General features: G+C 45.5%; 1 long non-coding RNA gene across 1 annotated transcript; it reads left to right on the forward strand.

Annotated features, from left to right (window-relative positions):
* The first annotated feature begins 3,787 nt into the window (after positions 1-3,787).
* Positions 3,788-17,869, forward strand: LOC122447190. Its single transcript, XR_006271159.1, has 4 exons — positions 3,788-3,923; positions 9,618-9,620; positions 17,604-17,612; positions 17,858-17,869. It is a non-coding gene; the product is annotated as an uncharacterized LOC122447190 (long non-coding RNA).
* Positions 17,870-21,201: the final 3,332 nt, after the last annotated feature.

The following is a 21,201-nucleotide window of genomic DNA, read 5'->3' on the forward strand; positions in this document are numbered from 1 at the left end:
ATTCATAGTCAATGCAATACAAGGAAACAGGATGGTAAGTTCATTTCCATAGGTTAAAATGTGTGTAGTATTTCTGCAAATTTTAGGTGCATCCCCCAGCCCAGTAAGGTGTGCAAATCATCGGTGGAATATGTCTGTGTTGGAAAAATATTACTCCCATTGATTCTTTAAAGTTTTTTATTTTTATGTGGACCATTTGAAAGTCTTTATTGAATTTATTTCAATATTGCTTCTGTTTTATGTCTGGGGGTGGGGGGTTGATTTAGATGTGATGCATGTAGGATCTTAGCTCCCAACCAGGGACTGAAGCTGCACCCCCTTCATTGGAAGGGGAAGCCTTAACCACCATACCCCTGGGGAAGTCCCACTCCCATTAATTCTAAGGCAACATTTGCTCTATCAACACCTCAACGTACGAATTGACAGAGTAACATTGAAATATATACATTACCACGTGTAAAATCCTTAACTAGTGGGAAGTTGCCGGATAGTGCAGGGAGCTCAGCCTGGTGGTCTGTGAGAACCTGGAGGGGCGTTATGGGGTGGGAGGAGGGAGGGAGCTTCAAGGGGGAGGGGATATATATATACTTATGGCTGATTCGTGTTGATGCATGGCAGAAACTAACAGAACATTGTAAAGCAATTATCCTTCAATTAAAAGTAAATTAATTTAAAAAAATAAAAGTAAATTAATTTTAAAAAACCCTCAATCACCTCAGCTCCACCTGATTTCCTCTCTGCCTTCCCAGCCTCAAGCCCTTCCACCTGATCGGCTGGCTTGCCACCTCCATTCATCCACAGCTCACGCTCGCCATGCTGGCCTGCCACTGACTTCAGACAGCACTTGAGTGCTGGACCTTCCCAGTTTAGCCCCAGCAACCTCTCCCCAGGGCTTTCTAAAATCCTACTGGACACCGCATGTCCAAGGATTCTCCCCCGCTAGATGGCTGGGCCAGACTGACTCTCAGGCATCTAGGTGAATGCAGATGGTGACAGTCCTGCTGGAAAGGCAGGATGGGTGTGGAAAATTCTGGAAAGCTGGGAGATCTCGCGACAATTATCCTCAGTCATCACACAGTGAGGGGACCATGGAGTGTGCCAGGCCGCCCTGCAGGACCATGGTGTGTCCATGCAGGGAAGCTCACGCATCTGGGCTCTTACACACACCTGGATATGAGCAGAGTAGAGGATGGACAGGCGCTGAGACTGGTCACGCTGATTCTGCACTGTGAGCGTGCCCTCTGGCAGCCCATGGATGCTGAAGGACCACTGGTGGCCCACTCTGGCCACGGGCAGCAGGCTCACCCCGCGGAGTGGAGCCCTGGGAGGTTCCGAGGAGCTGAAGTGGAATGAGCCAAGGTTAAATGCTCTTGCACTTCTAAGTGACAGGTTTTAATTAAACATAATTCACACCTCAACTGAGCCCATCAGCTTTGCAGAAAGTCCACATTTCTGCTGCTGACAGACTTGAAGACTGACAAGGCAGGAAGTGCGGGGAGACCTAAGGCAGCCAGGGTGGAAGAGGGGAAAGGCACTTGCATGAAATCAAAATTAAGAGAGGAAAGAAAATACACTTAAAGGGATTTGTTGTTGTTCAGTTGCTAAGTCGTGTCCAGCTCTTCGGACCCCATGGACTGCAGCACACCAGGCCTCCCTGTCCCTCATGATCTTCCAGAGTTTGCCCAAGTTCATGCCCATTGAATCAGTGATGCTGTCCAACCATCTTAGGGTGGTGACTTTGATGTTTTCACTCTCTTAAAAAAAGGGTAGCTAAAAAACTTGTCTTTATGACACAGTATCTTGGCTCCCAATGTGACTTTTTCCCAGTTTCAAAAAGTGCTGAAATTGAAAGTGTTAGTCGCTCAGTCATGTCCGACTCTTAGCAACCCCATGGACTGCAGCCCACCAGGCTCCTCTGTCCACGGGATTTCCCAGGCAAGAATACTGGAGTGGATTGCCATTTCCTTCTCCAGGGGATTTGACCATTTCCCCACCCAGGGATCGAAGCCAGGTCTCCTGCATTACAGGCGGATTCTTCGCACCAGTTCTCTGGTGGCTCCTTCAAAAATTACTGGAAGATTTTATTTTATGACAGTAGAAATATGATAAATGCAAATGTCCCCATTATACAGGCCCGACCACAACACCCAGAGGAAAGAGGCAGAGACCAGTTCACGTGGAGAACAGGGTCCAGGCTGACCAAAGAAACTCTGATTCCCCCAAACGAGACCCGAGCCTCGCTTTTAGTGGGAGAAAATCTGACATCAGCCATGGCTTTTGCCTTTGAAGCCATTCCCCTTTTGTTTGCCCGAAGCTAAAAAGAAATTAAATATATAAAAAAATTTATTCTCCCTACAATTCTATTTCTGGGGTCACAGCTGCAGGATTAACATATGTTAAAACTCAAACGACTGAAGGTTGATTGTGCACATCTCTTCAAATGCAGCTTAATCGCCCAAGAATGCGGATCCCATTTCAGATGTATTTTAAGCGTGAAAAAATGTATATAATTATTGTCTCATCAGATAAATATTAAAATCTTGAACCACTCTACTTAAGGTTCCCAAAGTTTCTGCTGAGCAAAATCCTCGCCGTCCAGTCACATGGGCTCAAAGCCCTCACCCTCTGTGAAGCCGCTTCCAGTTCCCCAGTGGGAACTGTCACCTCTGTGAACCTCGCCAACAAGCCTTTAGCCTCCTAATGCAGCACTTAGGTGCCCTGGATGGTAGTTATCTGGAAATGCACACATCTTATTTCCCAACTTCCCTGTTGCATCCTGGGATCCCTGAGGGAAGGAACTATAATGTATACATCAGCATATCTGCCCAAGAGCCTAGTGAAAGACATCCTGCTTAGGAGGTGTTAAAGATATTTTTCAAATGAATGATGACTGCAAGAAAATCCTCCAGGGTACTCAGGCTTTCCTTTTAAAGTTTGGCTTTAAGAACGTGGAAAGCAAGCTTCTAACCGGATGCACCTAGCCCGCGGCTACTTCTCCACCGCTCCATCACAAATGAATCCCATCTGCTGGTCCTCTCTGCCGGCCTCTCTGGAGATCCCCTTCAGGCTAACTGGTCACTCTCTGTTTTAACCTTGGATTTCTCTCAGTTCTGGCTCCTGGGGAAACCTCGCTTGGGCCAGGGGTCTATCCAGGATGCTGGCTTGTACGTTATATGCTCAATACCATATGCTTTTTCTCTTTAAACTCTTAATTACTACTTTCTTTTTAGTTATCTTCATTTCCTCCCTCCTGAAATGTTCTGTCTCCAGGTCTCTCCTGAAACTATCTCCTTTGAGTCATCCCCAGAACAGAAGGTAAACAGATGGTACTCCGATCGCTCTGGTAATTACCCCCGGAGTAAAGCATCCTTGTTCCCAAAGCAGATAATTTGGACTAAATGAGAACTTCCGCCAGAACAACCCAGGTGAGTAGGGTGATGCGCTCTGCACAACCATGATCATATTTTATATCATAGGAACCATCATCGTTAGTTTTTGACAAAATCAGGCTGTCACTTTCTACAATGAAGGATGGTCAACATCTAAAAACTAGTATTAATGATTTTCTTTTCTGCCTAAAAGCAAATCCTTCAGGCTCCATCCCCACTTCCACGTTCAACTCCACCTCTCCGATGGGTTTGGGGCACCAGAATCACAGTAGAGAAACTTTTAGGCACCTACTCATTTTTTTTTTCAACTTTTTATTTTCTACAGGGTTATAGCTGATTCACAATGTAGTGATAGTTTGCGGTGAACAGCAAAGGAACTCAGCCGTACATACACATGTATCCATGCTCCCCAAATCCCTCTCCCCTCCAGGCTGCCACATAACATTGAGCAGAGTTCCCTGTGCCCCACAGTAGGCCCTCGTTGGTGATCCATTTTAAATACAGCAGTGTGCACATGCCCATCCCAAACCCTAAGTATCCCCTCCCCTCAGCAACCATAAGTTCAGTTTGTAAGTCTATGAGTCTCTTTCTGTTTTGTAAGTAAGCTCATTTGTATCATTTCTTTCTAGAGTCCACATATAAGGGATGTCATGCAATAGTTCTCCTTCTCTGTCTGACTTACTTCACTCAATATGACACTCTCTAGGTTCATCAATGTTGCTTCAAATGGCATTATTTTATTCTTTTTAATGACTGAGTAATATTCCACTGTATATATTAGGTACCTACTCTTACTAACAACAGCATCCCTGTAGCTCAGATGGTAAAGAGTCTGCCTATAATGCAGAAGACCTGGGTTCAATCGCTGGGTTGGGAAGATCCTCTGGAGAAGGGAATGGCAACCCACTCCAGTGTTCTTGCCTGGAGAATCCCATGGACAGAGGAGCCTGGCAGGCTACAGTCCATGGGGCCACAAAGAGTTGGACATGACTAGCGACTACCACACTTACCAAAAGTCTGTGTACTCCCCTTAAAACTAATCTTTAAGCACAATGACCTTTTTTTAATGATTCTTTCTTTCAAGGAAATCACCAAAATGCAGTTTCCACCAATCAGTAAATTATTTTGACATTTTGGCAAAGTCAGTATCAAATCTTTAAACCCAGGCTTGGGGCAATGGGACAAATAAAGACTCCTCTTTGCTCAAGAGGAAACAGAATTCTGCCTGCACATTCACTGTGACTGTAACTGCAAACCATGATCAGCTGAAATTCTTTTCTAACAGGGGGACCAACTAGAGAGCTTTCCCCAAGAGTGGGGCACCATGTCATTGGGCAAAATGGTAAAGGTCATCCAAATGCCCTTCACGTAAGAAGAAGGGAAGCAGTGAGAAATGCTAATTGCCCTTTTCTCACCCAGACCAGGTCCAATTATCATCAATTCTTTGCGGTGGTGTTTTTCCTCCTTTCTGTCTGGTGTATTAGTGTGATCATCCAAAGGCTGCAATTTAGATGCAGGGCTCATTAAAAAGAAGATGGGGATTTTAATATGTAGACCCAACACAAAAGCAAGGTATTTATCTGCACTCGGCAGATGGCAGAGGTTAAAATTTCATTGAAACGATTTTTCCGAGATTAATGTAGCTGCATGTATCTTTTTCCTCTTCTTCTCTTCTGGAGAGGCAAAATAGGGCCGGAAGAAATACATAAGGATGGAAAAGCCCCTGCTAAACTTGTCAGCTTCATCAACATTATGGACAAATGATGGCCCATTTTACAATAAAGTGCCTGTGTTTTCCATTTCAGCATTTTGGGTCTTAACTTAGGAGGCTGTTATATACTATTTGGTAATCTTCCCTTCCTCTGCTTTTCCTGACATTATAAATTGTCCAGAGAGAACTTGTGTTCTCTGTTTAACCTTCGAAATCCCCATCTACTCTACAATAAACATGCTGGGAAAGTAACAAGTGGGAGAAGAGGGACGCTTTGCTTTTCATTATCCTACTTAATGAAATAGCTTAAGAAATTATTTTGCTGTTTTAGAGTTACTCACCTGTATCTGTGGGGGAGAAAATGCCTGTCATACAAAGCACAACAGAACCTCACAAATATTAGTGTGTCTAATAAAACTCAATTCTCTCAGTCTGGTGAGTAGGAAAAAATAACTGTCTTGGTCATTTGTTATTTAGGTTCTTTGAGTTAAGGGTACACTTAACTCAAGTAACTCTGGTTGACATGTGGCCAGCTAATCTGTGTAGTGATGAGATTAGCAGAGACCTACCAGAGGATGTAATTGATTGATAAAGGATAATCAATACAATGCATGGCTAATAGCCAATGCTTGACTCATCTATTATGGACTCTGCCAATATAAATAGATCCATTTTCAACCCAACTGATAACTCCTTTCACAGTAAGTCAAATTAGTACTTCAAAACAGTCCTCGATTTAGACCTAGTAAAGCCGAGAACTTCACCTCACATTCAAGGTACTTTTGATGTTATTTATAAAACAAGTATTAATAATATAATGTTAAAATCAGATTTTGATTACAATATAGAGAATCTGCATTTTCCATGAGCTCCTCAGACCTCCCTATGCACCCTCTAGTTTGAGAACCACTCAGCTAGTTTTAAATGAGTAGAAGATTCTTCCTCTGAAGTGCAAAGGGTGATGTGAACCCAACTATTAGATTTGCTGAAAATATTGGGTATTTGAAGACATCAGACATCTAAGCTTCTCCTTCAGACTTGAGGATGGTGAGATAAGTCAGACAGAGAGACAAGCATCATATGATATCACTTGTACGTGGAATCCAAAAAATTGATACAAATAAACTTATTTACGGAACAGAAGTAGACTCCCAGATGTAGGAAACAAATTTAAGATTACCAAAAGGGGAAGGGAACAGGGAGAGGGGTGAGACAAATTAGGAGTTGGGATTAACAGATACACACTACTGTGTATAAAATATATAAACAACAGGCTGTATAGCACAGGGAACTATACTCAATATCTTATAATAGCCTATAATGGAAAAGACTCTAAAAAAGAATATATATATATATATAACTAAATCACTTTGAAATTAACACAACACTGTAAATTAGCTATATTTCCATTTTTAAAAAAAGAAGAAAAAAAAAAGAAACACCCTGGGGACAGGTAGAGAGATCCTCTCTACTGGTTAATATGAGAGCTGAAGTCTACATCTTTACTGCAACTATTAAAAAGCCTTTACTCATCACAAAAAGTGATTATTTTCTCATTTAAAAGAAAAAAAGCTGAAACAGAACTACCATTCCATGTCCCCAGGTCATTCTGTAATTAATGTGAGGCTGCAGACAGCCCAAGGACTAGGCATCTTTTTGTAGACCAGGTATTTTTCTTTGCAGTCTAGAAATATCGCTGGTGGCAGCGTGGACATTCCCACGCCTCTCATCAAGCAGCAACTGTCCATCAGGAACATAATTAAAGAGTCTCCCTCTCCGTCAAAAGACAGCCAGAATTAGTTAGAAAACACTTGCCAACGCTAACAAATAACTTCAAGTAGAAGAAGGGACAACAGATGTTGAGATGGAGAAGGGAGGAAAGGGAAGTGAAAAATGAGAACGCAATAGATGGAAGGACAGAAGCCAGGCTCCAGATTGGGCTGAATAACTGTCAGTCTCTTCCCGCTTTATCTTGCTGAGTGAAAATAAAAATATCTACAAGCACATTAACATTCCTAGAACAACTATTATAATTATGGCAGCAGCCTCAAATTTCCACCCTCCTCCTCTGAGGTTTCTGAAAATAAAAATCCACAGACACAAAACATGACATCATTAACAACCTGCACTGTGTAACTGCTGGACATAGCAGGTTTCCCCAGCAACTTCATACATCACGAAGCCTTTATCCAGATAACATTTGGATTTTGCCAAATTAATTTTTTAGCCTTATCATTGTAAATGTACGTGTCTACTCTCCAACCATGCAGGCAGCAACAAGAAACAGATGAATTGTTCAGATACTGCAAAACACTGCTTTCTCACGAAGACAGCGTGATATTTTTGAGAAAGCAGGATGTTTGTAATAAGAGGAGGAAAGAAAGTGAAAGTGTTAGTCCCTCAGTCATGTCTGATTCTTTTGCAACCCCATGGACTGTAGCCCCCCAGTCTCCTCTGTCCATGGGATTCTCCAGGCAAGAATACTGGAATGGGTCACCGTTCCATTCTCCAGGGGATCTTCACGACCCAGGGATCAAATCCAGGTCTCTTGCATTGCAGGCAGATTCTTTACCATCTGAGCCATTGCACTAAGGCCTGGGTTCTAATATCCATCCTCCCATTTACATGCTCTGTTAGGGAAGCAGGTCCATAAAACCAATAGGGGTTTCCACTTCCCCATGTTACAGGGATCCTTCAGAAGGTTGGATATCAGTTAAAGTCCATGAAAATTCTTTAAGGATAATAAGTTTTCATACATGTCACTGCACTCCTAGTGTCCTAACATTAGGAATTGTATCTTCCCATCCTTTCCAAGAACTTCCCTGGTGGCTCAGACAGTAAAAGCATCTGCCTACAATGCAGGAGACCCGGATTCCATCCCTGGGTTGGGAAGATCCCCTGGAGAAGGAAATGGCAACCCACTCTAGTACTCTTGCCTGGAAAATCCCATAGACGGAGGAGCCTTGTAGGCTACAGTCCACGGGGTCTCGAAGAGTTGGACACAACTGAGCAACTTCACTACTTCACTATCCTTTCCAATGATAGCTTCCCTGATTAGGGCTTCCCTCATAGCTCAGTTGGTAAAGAATCTGCCTGCAATGCAGGAGACCCCGGTTTGATTCCTGCATCAGGAAGATCCACTGGAGAAGGGATAGACTACCCACTTCAGTGTTCTTAGGCTTCCCTGTGGCTCAGCTGGTAAAGAATCCAGACTGCAATGTGGGAGACCTGGGTTTGATCCCTGGGCTGGGAAGATCCCCTGGCGAAGGGAGAGGCTACCCACTCCAGTATTCTGGCCTGGAGAATTCCACTGGCATGACTGAGTGACTAAGCACTGTCCTTTCCAATGCACATAATAACACATCACTTATTTAATTAGTAGATTAATTATTTAAGTGCTCTCTGATCCTGTCATGGGCTTTAGAATTGGCCCCAGAAGACTGCCAGCCAAGTAGACCCAGGCTTCATTGTTCAAAGCCAAGCCAAGAATGGCAATTATCCAAAATATAGCCACCAGTTAGAACAAACCCACATTAGAGGGTGAGTGGAGAGGGTCCAACAGCAGGGACGAAATCTGTCATCTGGTCCCAGCAGACAGGGCAGCACCTGAACCTCAAGACCGTATCCAACATCCAGGAGTGCACAGCGCAGGCATTGAGAGGGAAGGAAGAACATAGAAACAAGACCAGAATTGTTACAAAGGATGCCCAGGGCACCCTCATCCCAGGTGGGACGACACCCCAAGACCCATGTGATTCAGCCTGAGTTAAAGTCCCAGGATCAAGACAGATTGCTGGCTAATTGTTATTTGACATTATTTGCAGGCGTGAACACAGTGTATTTGAAAGGACATGGATGGGTTTTCAGCCATTGTAAATCAGCCACATTTTAATCAAGAGAGGAAGGGACAACAGCATGAGGTGAACAGTAGCCCAGTCTGGGAGTGGATTTCAGCGCTTTACCTGCATCCCACTAGCTGAACCCAGTCACAGCACCCCCAGCTTGACTGCAAGGGAGGCTAAAAATGTAGTTTTCCTATACGCCCAAGAAGAGAAAAGCTACAGTGGGGTTCAGAGAATATACAAAGTACATTTGGCACACCTACTATTTGCAGACTACTGTACTAAACAGTAAGTGACATAGACCCATTCCCTTCTCCAAGTCCCTTCCTGTCCAATGAATGATGACAAATATACCCACATAACTGATCAGAGATATAGTTGACATACAATATTACAGAGAGTCTGAGCTCTGGAAATACTGAGCCCCTGAAGCATATTGTAGAAAAAAATGCAGTGAAGAAAGGGATGTGCTTTTACAAGAAAATATGAGGAAAAGAGTTCAAGGTGGAGAAAGAGTCTGAGAAAAGGAAATATTTAATAGATGGCGGGGATCCCAGTGTGGCTGGCGTGTAACTCATGTGATGTGGTAAGTTTGAAAAGGCAGGGAGCAAGGTTGTGAATGTCACAGCACAGAGTTTGAAAGGATCTGCGCAGAGCATGTAGAAGCAGAGGAAGACTGTTTCAAGGATGCAGTCAAGAGAAGGCAAGGGTGAGGTGGTTTGAGAAAACAGCTTTGAAACATGTCTTTTACCGTATGTGAAATAGATCACCAGTCCAGGTTCGATGCATGAAACAGGGCACTAAAGCTGGTGCACTGGGATGACCCTGAGGGGTGGAGTAGGGGTGGGGTGGGGGTTCAGGATGGGGGACACATGTCCACCCGTGGCTGATTCATGTCAGTGTCTGGCAAAAGCCACCACAGTATCGTACAGTAATTAGCCTCCAATTAAAATAAATAAATCAATATTAAAAAAAAGAGGCACTGAGGTTCTAAACTGAGGACATCCCCAGGCCACTACTTGATTCCACTCTCCTGGAGAGCAAGTGCTATGTCCTCATCAACTCCTTTTCCTTTTAATTTTGCTTTTAATTTCCCTCCATGCCTACCCAGGGCATAGAGGGCTCACTTGGTTGGTGCTGACTGACAGAATGGTGCCCAAGTAAACAGCAGACACCACAAGGACTCTGATAACCGCCCCACGCGTAGGGGATTCACGTTCAAAAGTTAAGCAGAGGGACAAGGAGCAAATGATGGATACCTTTTTAGAGCTGAGACAACACATCAGTTGTTCGGCAAAGAAAGAGTAAGATCCATAGGCCAAGGGCCAAGAAACAAGAGCAGAAGTACAGTCTTCCCCATCTGTTTACCCGCCCCGTGGGGCAGGAAGGGCCTCCGCCCCCAGTTTCTGGAACAGCTGAGCTCTCACCTGCCTCTACTGGTTTCCAGCCGGCTGGCCTCAGACCAGCCAGGTGCCCACTCCAGGTCTTCATCCAGACAGAGTGATGCTGACAGCTACATCCCGCGGATTTTCAGGAGGCAAAAGAAGATGGATGTAAAAGCTCTTTGAAAAGACTGAAGTCCTAAATAATATATAAAGCGCCCATTTTAATGGAAAGTATGGCCTTCAGGTAGAAAGTGCAAAAGATGGAAGCGGGACCCTGGTTAAAACGAAAGAAGGTAGGACAAATTGAAAAAGTAGCGTTGACATATATACACTATTGTGTGTAAAACAGCCAGCAAGTGGGAAGCTGCTGCGTAGCCCAGGAAGCCCAGCCTGGCGCTCTGTGATGACCGAGAGGGTGGGATGGGAGCGGGGAGGGAGGCAGAAGAAGGAGGGGATACATACATACACACACATAATTATGGCCGATTAGCGTTGTAGTATGGCAGAAACCAGCACAACATTGTAAAGCAATTACCCTCTGAATAAAAGAATTTAAAAAAAAATAAACAAAAATTTTAAAAAGAAAGAGCAATAAAATCCAAGCTCCAATCCCACCAGCCTGAAAAACACACCCCATGCATGGCCCATCCAAAGCGCACGCTCCAAGTGCCAGCTGATTTGGACACAAAGCATCCTCATGGGCAACACAACCCGTCTCAGACCCAAAGCAGCTTCTGCCATGGGCTCTGGGCTGGTGATTAGCTTCTCTTCTCCAGCACCCGAGGGACTGGCTCGCACCACACTGTAGGGCAACTTAATTAAAGAATGAGATAAATAAAGCAGTGCCTCTCTCCGAATCAAGCCAAAGTGTCAGGAAAAATAAAACAATTAAGCAGAAACAAAGGCCCCGGTAAAGTGTTCAAGCAGAACAAGTTTATACGAAAACATAATGAAGGTTTATGATTACAAATCAAAAGGCCAGGAGGCAGCCAGCTCTCCATGGCTACCTTGATCAAGCTCACCTAGAATGTTACATCGCCGAGAGGGGAAAGAGAAGAATTATGCAGAAAGCATAGTATGCCAGCCGTGAGTCCTGCATTGAACTTTCCCGGGAGCTTCCATAGGCTCCATCTTGTTTTTAATCCTTCCAGCAACCTCTCTGAAGTGGATATTGGCTTCATTTTTTAGCAAAGGAAACAAAGGCTCAGAGGATTTATGTGACTTGCCCAAGTTCACAGAATTATGAAGTAGCAACCACCAGAACTGAAATCCAGACAGCTCACCTCAAAACCCAGCCCTGTATCCTGGTTGTAGGTTGATCTTCCTGCACTCCTCCTCCTCCTTCTCTCCACATTGTGTCCTGGACCCTAACTGGCCCTAGTGATGCGTTCCATCTCTATGACTCATCTTTGAGGCTAATGTTTTGAGAAGAGAAGAGGAAATGAAAATGGAAACATTGTGACCTACTCTTTGTAGTTTGAACTATAAGTGATTCTTATAAGTGATGGATGCTGAGTCGCTCAGTCGTGTCCAACTCTTTGCGACCCCATGGACTTCAGCACACCAGGTTTCTCTGTCCTTCACCATCTCCGAGTTTGCTCAGACTCATGTCCACTAAGTCGGTGATGCCATCCAACCATCTCATCCTCTGTCGTCCCCTTCTCCTGCAGCCTTCAATGTTTCCCAGGATCAGCGTCTTTTTCCAATGAGTCAGCTCTTTGCATCAGTTGGCCAAAGTATTGGAGCTTCAGAATGGATATCAGAATGGATATTCAGATGCTATTAGCAAACATTTCTAGGCAAGTAAGGTTACTAAATGTGCTACCAGGGGGGTTGTCCACTCCTCCTGTTGATCCACCGGCAACTTTGCGTCTGATGTTAGGGCTTCTTCTTCTATTCTGAGTATTGCTGATATGGGGGGATTTAGTCAGTGATAATGGATGCATGTGAGAGTGAAAAAATCAAGAAATACCAACCCCAAAGGTGATAAAAATTTGTGAACCTAGAAAACACCCTGTGTTCTAGGTTCTGTTGCTGCTGTTTTACATTACAGGACACGGAGAAGAAATGTCGGATCTACGACACTGAACTCTTAAAAGTGGGGGTGGAGGACAGAATCTGAAGATGGAGATAGGTTGAGAATGAAGGAAAAATCCTATGAACCTGGACACCCACATCAGCCAGGACATGAGACTCATAACCAGAGAAGCAGGGTTGTTGACAGCAGCACATGGGAGCATTGGAGTCCATGTCACCTTAAGTGGGGACATCCCAAAGTTTTCCAGAAACGTCAATGCGAGAACATTGACATGTGGGCGGTAACTTACATGGAAAAAAAGGAGTAAAGGTGAAGTCAGAAAAATAAGAAAGGGTCAAGTTCAGAGAATGATGAATGATCAGTGAGCAAGGAGGAAAAAAAGAAAAAAAAAAAAAATGAAGGGTAACAGGACAAAGCAAATCCAAACCAAGCATCTTTAGTTTAAAACCTGAATCAGTGGGAATCCCAGAAGGAAACAAATGGTACACTGACCCTGGGAGGAGGGTTTATTGAACTCTTCCAGGAGGGTTCATTCAAAGAGCTCTTACAGACAGAGAGGCAGGGCACTGGGAATTCACACGAGTGTGGAATCCCGAGACAGGCACGACCTAAGGCCCTGTCACCACCCCCAAGGGCGAAGGGATCTGACCAGAGAATACAGACCAGACCCTGGAAGGCAAGACTTACAGAGAGAGACCCGCCTTGGTGGAGCCATGACCTCTGACTGAGGTTGCCCTGCAGGGAGAGTTCTGGGGACTCAAGACCCCAACCACACCCACTTCTCCTCTGCTCTCTGATCTCTCCCTGGGGCTGCCCATTGGACAAACCACGCAGAACAAGACACTGGAGGTGCCATTGGTGTATGTCATACAAGTCAGCCACAAGGCTAAGAAGAGAAGGGGGAAAGGTACAAGTGGAAGATGCCCGCACAGGGGTCAAAATCAGCACCTCTGATCCAGGCGAACCTTCATACAGAGAAACCAAGGAGCCCCCAGCTATGACATCTGAGTGCGAAGAGAGCTAACTACGGAAGGACTAACTACATATCAAAGCTCTGTGTGGGGACTTCCCTGGGTGGTCCAAGCAGTTAAGACTTCACCTTCTATTGCAGGGGGTGTGGGTTCGATTCCTAGTCAGGGAACTAAGATCCCACATGCTTCATGGCCAAAAACACAAAACAGAGGCAATATTGTAACAGATTCAATAAAGACCTTAAAAATGGTCCCCATTAAAAAAAAAAAATCCTTCAAAGATATATTTTAAATACAGCCCTATATGGAAGCACGGCAAAGTGATTTCACTTAGCAATCATCTACTCCTCCGAACAGATGCATTTCATTTGCTTTTGGTGTCTGTTATAAAGAATATTAACACCCAGAATAGACTTTAATGAACCTGTTAAAGAAAGCAGCAAAATATCACCCCGCAAAAAAATTCAGCTCCTTAATTAGTAGTCACCAAAAAAAAAACAAAACTCTAATGTACTTTCAAAACCATGAGTTACAGAGCCCGCATTTCAGCCAAATGGAAAAATCAGGGTGTTGGCAGCCAGACCACCATGCTTTCAGGCCAGTCACTCTGGGCAGCCTGTCTACAAGCTCCCTGCACGAACTCATTAATAAGCTCTCTGGCTAAACATTGAACTTGCCCGGTCCATCTCTTCTAGTCAGTTGAGGGTTCTCTTTGAAACATGGTATGCTGAGGTTTAGGAAATAAATACCAGCATTTTTTACTTTTTCACCTGCCCGAGAATTACAAATGCTGTAATTGCTGTCCCCTGTGGTCACCATTTGTTTCTGGCGATCCTGCACGTCTCATTTATTAAAGACTCTTTCATCTAGAATCTAATACTAAAAAAAAAAAAAAAAAAAAATGTTTTCCTACCTACAGCATCAATTATGCAGATTGGCTTTTCTGGGGGTAGAAAACTAACGAGACATCATCAGTATTCTTGGAATTTCTAACTTCATTCACACGGTTACCGTGATCGTATGACTTATTATTGGTGAGCCGAGGCCGATGAATTCTCCACAGGCTGTCAGTAATTATTCTCGAGTATCTGTGATGAGGACGCAGAAAATTGCTATTTTGTGCTGACTCAGGAGTGTTCGAGCACCCTCCCTCTCCCTTCTCCCGGCTCTGAGATTTCACTGCGATCTATCTCAGCTGATTCACTGGGGAAAGTTCTATTAAATTCCAAATGATCTCATCACTCGACTGATGGTATATTAAGGTATAAATAAAAGGATATATCGACATGATGTATTGGGTGCATGTCACCCCAGAGGAAGAAAACCTGAAATGAAACCCCAGGATGATCTACGTATTAATAGCAACCCCAGTGAAAAATCTGTCAGGGGATTTCTGCAGCTGCCTCGTCTCTTGAGGCCACAGAGGCAAGTTCTGCTGGAACATAAGAGACCCAGGCACAGAACAGTGGTCCCCATGGCCCCGTTGAAGGCTGGACCCTTCAGATGCCAGTGAATACAACCCATGTGGTTCTGGACAAAGCAGAAAAGGAAGTGATTGGAGATGTTCCGGCCTCAGGAACAACAAAATTCATGTGAATAACATCATCTGTTGTCCTCCACACCTTCAAGAGGCCTTGCTCTGCGTGTGTCCGTCTTTCTCCCACTTATCATGGTCCTGCCTGTCCCTGAGGTGTGAGGAGGGGAGCTCTGGGTGACCAACGTGTGGTTGTCTAGGGTGGGGACAGCGCATCAGCCTCAAGGAAGGGGATGTTCCGAGGAGACGGGCAGGAAGAAGCACAGGGGGTCAAGATCAGGAGAGGTCCCTGGGGCTTCTCATCCCACAGGCCTATAAGCACCGCCTCCCCGTCAGAGGCATCAGAGTTCTCTGGAAGGCCAGGGGAGCGGGGATGGGTGAGAGCTGAGAGGAGATGCTCTAAGAGCAGAGAGGCCTTGTATCGTCCACAAAAGGAGTTACGCTTCCATGGGGAGTCTAAAAATAAAAATGGTAGAAATGAACTTATTTACAAAACAGGAAGAGAGTCACAGACGTAGAAAACAAAGTTATGGTCACCCATGGGGAAGGACGGAGGGATAAACTGGAGACTGGGATTGGCACATACACTCTACTATACATAAAATAGGTAACTAATACAGGCTGTTGTCTAGCAGAGGGAGCTCTATTCAGTACTCCGTAATGGCCCATATGGGAAAAGAATCTGAAAAAGAGTGGAGACGTGAATATGCATAACGGATTCACTTTGCTGTACCCTGAAATTTACACAGCATTGCAAGTCAGCTACACTCCAGTAATGTGCATGCTGCAGGCTGAGTGGCTTCAGTCATGACCTCACGGACTGAAGCCCGCCAGGCTCCTCTGTCCATGGGATTCTCCAGGCGAGAATACTGGAGTGGGTTGCCATGCCCTTCTCCAGGGGATCTTCCCAACCCAGGGATCGAACTCACATCTCCTGCGTCTCCTGTATTGCAGGCAGATTCTTTTCCCACTGAGCCCACCTGGGAAGCCTGATAAAATGCAGTTAAGAAAAAAAGACTTATGTCATTCATTCCTCTTCAATCCCAGAAAAGGAAACAAAGATCTGAGGCCTGGAGACAGTGGAGAGGAGAGATAAGGCCTCCCCAAGGCTGGAAACCTGGGGAAAAGGACCAGCTCCGTTCAAGGATCATTTCCTCGGCTCACTAAAAACAAATTAAACAAACAGCCACCAGAACAAACAAACCTCATTTTCTTCTAGTTCCTTTTAGCCTTTCCAATAAAAATTCGAAATCTACCAAGCAGGTCTATATCACCGCGTGGTCCTTTAGCAAACAAGAGGCAAGAGCAGTGGACGTGTGCGTGGGAATGGATGGTGCTCCACTTTGATTTATGGGGCTTGCTTTTCTTAGATGGTTAGTCCTCTTTCATGCTGACTTGGTATTTAAGAAGTGATACCTGATGATTCTCCCCTCCAGACCTGATGTAAGAGGCACACTGGCCTCTCCATCCCACGTAGAGGAGAAAAAGAAGATACTTCTCTGTGGCCCCCTCCTCACCTAGCTGCATCCACCCAGCAGTGTTTTCTGAGAGGGAAGGGCTTGTGTGCATGGGCTCAAGCCCTCAGTCGTGTCCAACTCTTGCGACTCCATGGTCGGTCAAGGCCCCTCTGTCCCTGGGATTTCCCAGCCAAGAATACTGGACTGGGTTGCCATTTCCTTCTCCAGGGGATCTTCCCCACCCAGGGATCAAACCCAAATCTCCTATATCTCTGGCATTGGCAAGTGAATTCTTTACCACTGTTCTACCAGAAAGTCTGAGAGGGCAGGGGCTTTCCCTTAAAAATAATTTTAAAAACTTTTTCCCTAACAATAAAGGAGACAAGGCCCGCAAAATCTGGGGGAAGAGAGTCACAACCACCAGTCAATTTTGATACAAGGGGAGGTGCATCGATGCGTGACCATGTCACACGTCAGCTCAGACGACAGGGCAGCAAACTGCCCCATAGATCGACGGGGCCCCCAGAGGGGGCTCTCTTTATGCTGTGTCATCAAGAACTAATAGGACTTTGCCAAACAGCCATGGGGAGGGGGGCCAGGGGTTGGGGGTGAGGTCCTCCAGGCAGACGTATCTAAATGGGAAAGACAGTGGAAATGGGAGAGACCGTAGTGTGGAAGTTAGGACGTGAGCACCAGGCGCTGATGGAAAGTGTTGGGGGTCCAAACCGGCTGGTGAAGAGTCTCTATGTTCTAGGTGCATCAGTCTCCCAGGATGGCTGTAACGCAGTACCACGAGCTAGGTGGCCTAAAGCAACAGAAATGTATTCTCTCACAATCCTGGAGGCGAGAGATCTGAAGTCAAGGTGCTGGCCACCCCTCTTTTCTCTTCTCTGCTAGCCTCTGCACAGCTAAATTTGCTCCTCACCATGTCTTCTCACAAAGCTTTCAGAGTTAAGTGATTCCTGGACAAGAAACAAAAGCAGAGTTGTTCCATTTCCCAATGTATTCGAAAGAAAACTGGTCATAAAATCAGGTACAATTCCAAGGATGAGATGGTTGGGTAGCATCACCAATGCAATGGATATGAGTTTGAACAAGCTCTGGGAGATACTGAAGGACAGGGAAGCCTGGTGCGCTGCATGCAGTCTCTGGGGTCACAAAGAGTCGAACACGACTTTGCAACTGAACAACAACTCCAGGAGAAGACACTGGAGAACCAAACTAGATCTATCAGGAGCCTCGTATACAAAGCAGCACACATTTTTGCTGCGTCAAGGTCCCTTGCGTCTTAATGGAATCACAGAGCATCACTGCTGTCTGAACAACTCATGGGAGAAATGGGATGTTTGGCTCTTGGTGTTTCCTCATAGTGTTCTTGTGGCTCAGAAATAAATATGTGAAAACTTTTGTTGGGAAAAATAAAAGGTATTGTGTTGGTCCCTATCAGAGTCTCTGATGGAGAAGCTCTTCCGTGCTTCTCTCCTGTCTTCCGAGGTTTGCCAGCCATCCTGGATGTTCCTTGGCTTGTAGCCACATCCTTCTTGTCTCTGTCTCTTCTCCACAGGGCCTTCTCTCCTCTGCGTTTATCTCTGCATCTTATTAGGACACCAGCCACACTGGATCCAGGGCCCCCTGCACTCCAGGATGATTCCATCTTCACTCATATTTTCACGATGTCTACACTGACTTAGTTCCAAATATGGTCACATTCATAAGTACCATTCCTTTGACGGGGACCATTCAACTCACCACAGGGCTTCCCAGGTAGGTCAGTGGTTAAAGAATCCGCCTGCCAACGGAGAAGACTCAGGTTCGACCCTTGGGTCGGGAAGATCCTCTGGAGAAGGAAATGGCAACCCACTCCAGTATTCTTGCCTGGAGAATCCCATGGACAGAGGAGCCTGGTGTTCTGCAGTCCATGGGATGGCAAAGAATTGGACAGGGCTAAGCGACTCAACAACAACAAAAATAACAATTTACAGTAAAGGTAACTAGTGTCAAAGGAAAACTGCATGGACAAGATTTTGCAACAGAGAGATCAAGACTATTGAAATAGGTGGGAGAGATCAAGCTTAGTTCCATTGAAACACAAGGGATGTTTTAAGCACAGGAGTAAGCTGGTGGAAAATTACTGAAGAACGTTATTGAGGCGTTTGGCTAATGTGATGAAGCATCTGTGCTGGCCGCTTGTTGCTAATGGAACTTAGGCTCACACCCGCCCACAGAGACCAGTAGATGGGGCACTGGCCTACTTAATAATTGTATTCCAAAGGGATGGCTCCCAGTCCTTCCGAAAGACATTGCTGGGTTGTAGAAGATTTACATCCCAAAGGGACAAGACAGAATGAACAACTGCAAAGTTCTCAAGGAAACGCTGTGAGAAAAGGGAGGTCAGGAGACTGTAGCCAGGAGGAAGTAAGCTAAGGAGAATGTTAAGGCAATCTTGGTGGTGGAGGTGGTTTAGTTGCTCAGTCGTGTCTGACTCTTTGCAACCACATGGACTGTAGCCCACCAGGCTCCTCTGTCCGTGGGATTTCCCAGGCAAGAATACTGGAGTGGGTTGCCATTTCTTCCTCCAATGGATCTTCCTGACCCAGGGATCAAATCTATGTCTCCTGGTTGGCAGGTGGATTCTTTACCCACTGAGCCACCAGGGAAGCAAGGCGATCCTGGTCACTGGTTAGCCCCAGAGGTGAAAGCGCCAGCAATGTCCAATTTTACAGGTGTGTCCAGTAGAGATCCCGCCTCCCTACCAGCCTCAGCCATGAGCAGCCCTGTCTATGCCCTCTAGTGTCTTCTGACACTCAAGTCTTTATGTAGCTCTTAGAACCTGCAAGAAATTCAGGAGAAATTCTAAAGACAGGGTGAAGTTTAGCTTATAAGGGGATGGAAATAAAGGCGAAACAGGTAATTACGAGGAGCCGGAATATTCCATTGCTTTTTACTTATTTGGCCCCACCGAGTGGCTTGTGGGATCTTAGTTCCCTGACAGGGAAGAAATGGGTCTTGGCAGTGAGAGCCCTGGGTCCTAACCACTGAACCTCCAGAGAATTCCCAGACATTTCATTGCTCTTTTTGTGTTTCTTTGTTTAAAGAGCTGAAATATTCAAAAGCAATGTTAGAGGAGGCAAGAGAAGTCCGAAGCACTTCTAAAGTGCCTGAAAGAGTCTCCAAAATTGAGGTTGATTTGATGTAGCCTCTTGTGGCCTTGAACTGCTCTGGAGACAAAGGCCCGTCACTTTCCAGTTCTTTGAGGTGTTGAGACAGACGCCCTGGGAAGTGTCCACCCACAGCTTGAAAACCACAGTCACCTCTCTCTTTCACTGTCCACACGCAAGAGAGCGAGCGAGCATGGCTGGGAGAAGGAAAAAAGGAAAGATGGCCGCCTGTCCCTAAATGACAACCGGAGTGGCTGTCTTTCCAGATTAAAGAGCATCACACGCTCACAGACATCTTCAGCAGCTTTAGATAAACTCAGGATGCCCCAGGGACCATGCGTTCATGACCACATGTTGTCTTTGGTCCATAGATTTTAATCTTCCTCAATTTAAAAAAAGCGATGCTATACGCTTGGCAAAGAGGTCCACTGGGACCCAAATGAATAATACAATCCTCTTGTCCTTTTCTGCTTGAAAAAGAACTCTACTGGGAAGCATCATAGAAGACCTAGAGACGGCAAGCTGGCCGATGTTCCATCATAACCAGTGTGTTTCCAGGGAGGGCTAAGGCTTTCCATGAAGGATTAGCAGACCTTTACCAGAAGAGCCTTAGAGTAAGCCTTGTCAGTCTTGCAAGGCCCCGTGGTCTCTGCAGCCGGTACTCTGCTGTCACACAAAAATCTCCATCAACAACGTGACAATGAACGGACACGATTGTTCCAATGAAACCAACTGACACTGATGTTTGACTTTCATATGCAATATTATCTCTCTCTTGCTTTTTTTTCCAGTCACTTAAAAATGTAAAATCTGTTCCAAGCGTGCAAGCTGTCCAAAAGTAAGCAGTGAGCCAGGGCTTCCCTTGCGCCTCAGTGGTAAAGAACCTGTCTGCCAGCGCAGGAGACCCAGGTGCGATCCCTGCTCGGGGAAGATCCCACACGTGGCAGGGTAACCAAGCCGGGGAGACACAGCGGCTGAGCCTGCTCTCTGGAGCCCAGGAGCCACAACTGCTGGAGCCTGCCTGCCCTGGAGCCCGTGCTCTGCAACAAGAAAAGCCACTCCAAGGGGAAGCTGGCATACCACAACGAAAAGCAGCATACCCCCCAACCCCGCCCATTGCAAATAGAGAAAAGTCTGCACAGCAAGAAGACCCAGCACATCCAAAATAAATAACATTCTTTTGATTAAAAAAAAAAAAAAGCAACGGGCCAGATTTGGCCCTCAGGCTGCAGATTTAAACCCCGGGCTAAATGAAAAAAAGAACTGCAAATCCCACCTATGCCCAGAGCATCTCATTTTCTTGCTTCTCATCAAAATACGGGCCACTCATAAGGGAGATGTGCCAAGAGCCATGTTGACAAAAAGAGAAAGAGAGGCGGGTCCTGAGATTTTTTTTATCAGTGTTCCTGCCCCCCAAGGGCTTAATACTACACAAACCATTAATGAATACACTCACCACGTGTTTACTGAGGGCGTCTGAGCCACATGCAGCACCAGACACTGAGCATACAGATAGCAGAGGCCCGAACCCTCAGCCTCATAGAGTCTACTGCACACTGCTGTCCTTTAGCCAAAGTGAGCATCAGAGTCACCAATGAGGCTCTCAAAGCTACAAACACCGGAGAGTTCTCAAAATGCTCCCCCTCCCCCAGATCAATTAAACCAGCATCTCTGAGGCGGGGCACAGCCATAAAGAAAGTGATAGTTGCTCAGTCC

Source organism: Cervus canadensis, chromosome 9, assembly GCF_019320065.1.
Source record: "Cervus canadensis isolate Bull #8, Minnesota chromosome 9, ASM1932006v1, whole genome shotgun sequence".
NCBI classification, from domain to species: Eukaryota; Metazoa; Chordata; class Mammalia; order Artiodactyla; family Cervidae; genus Cervus; species Cervus canadensis.